The sequence below is a fragment of the Brassica oleracea genome, chromosome C4, assembly GCF_000695525.1.
Source record: "Brassica oleracea var. oleracea cultivar TO1000 chromosome C4, BOL, whole genome shotgun sequence".
Classification (NCBI taxonomy): Eukaryota; Viridiplantae; Streptophyta; class Magnoliopsida; order Brassicales; family Brassicaceae; genus Brassica; species Brassica oleracea.
Genome location: NC_027751.1, coordinates 49,395,213 through 49,395,621, shown reverse-complemented (window position 1 = coordinate 49,395,621; position 409 = coordinate 49,395,213).

Genomic DNA, 409 nt, shown 5'->3' with positions numbered 1-409 from the left:
TCACTGTTACATCACTCAACCCGAGAGGCCGAGTTTAGGGAAGTTCTGAGCTGGAAGACCCACTACAACCAAGCACATCCGGTAACTTAAGTGCAACAGAAGATTTAGCTGCAGTTGGCCTTGTAGTCGATTTAACCGACTTTGGAGAGGAAGCCGTCGTTCACGTAGAGGATGAACCAGAGAATGGAGAGTTTCACCAAAATCCAGATTCAGATTCATATGGTGATGATGACTCGAAAACAGAGTAGCATCGCCTTTTTTTTAATATAAGAATACCGAGGAAATTCCGAGGGATAATAGGATTTAGGAATTTCCTCGGAATTTCCTCGGAATAGTCCGAGACTTTTTCGACGATTTAGGGCTTTTCTTTTAGGGTTTCTGTTTCCTCGGAAAAGCCTCGGAATATTCC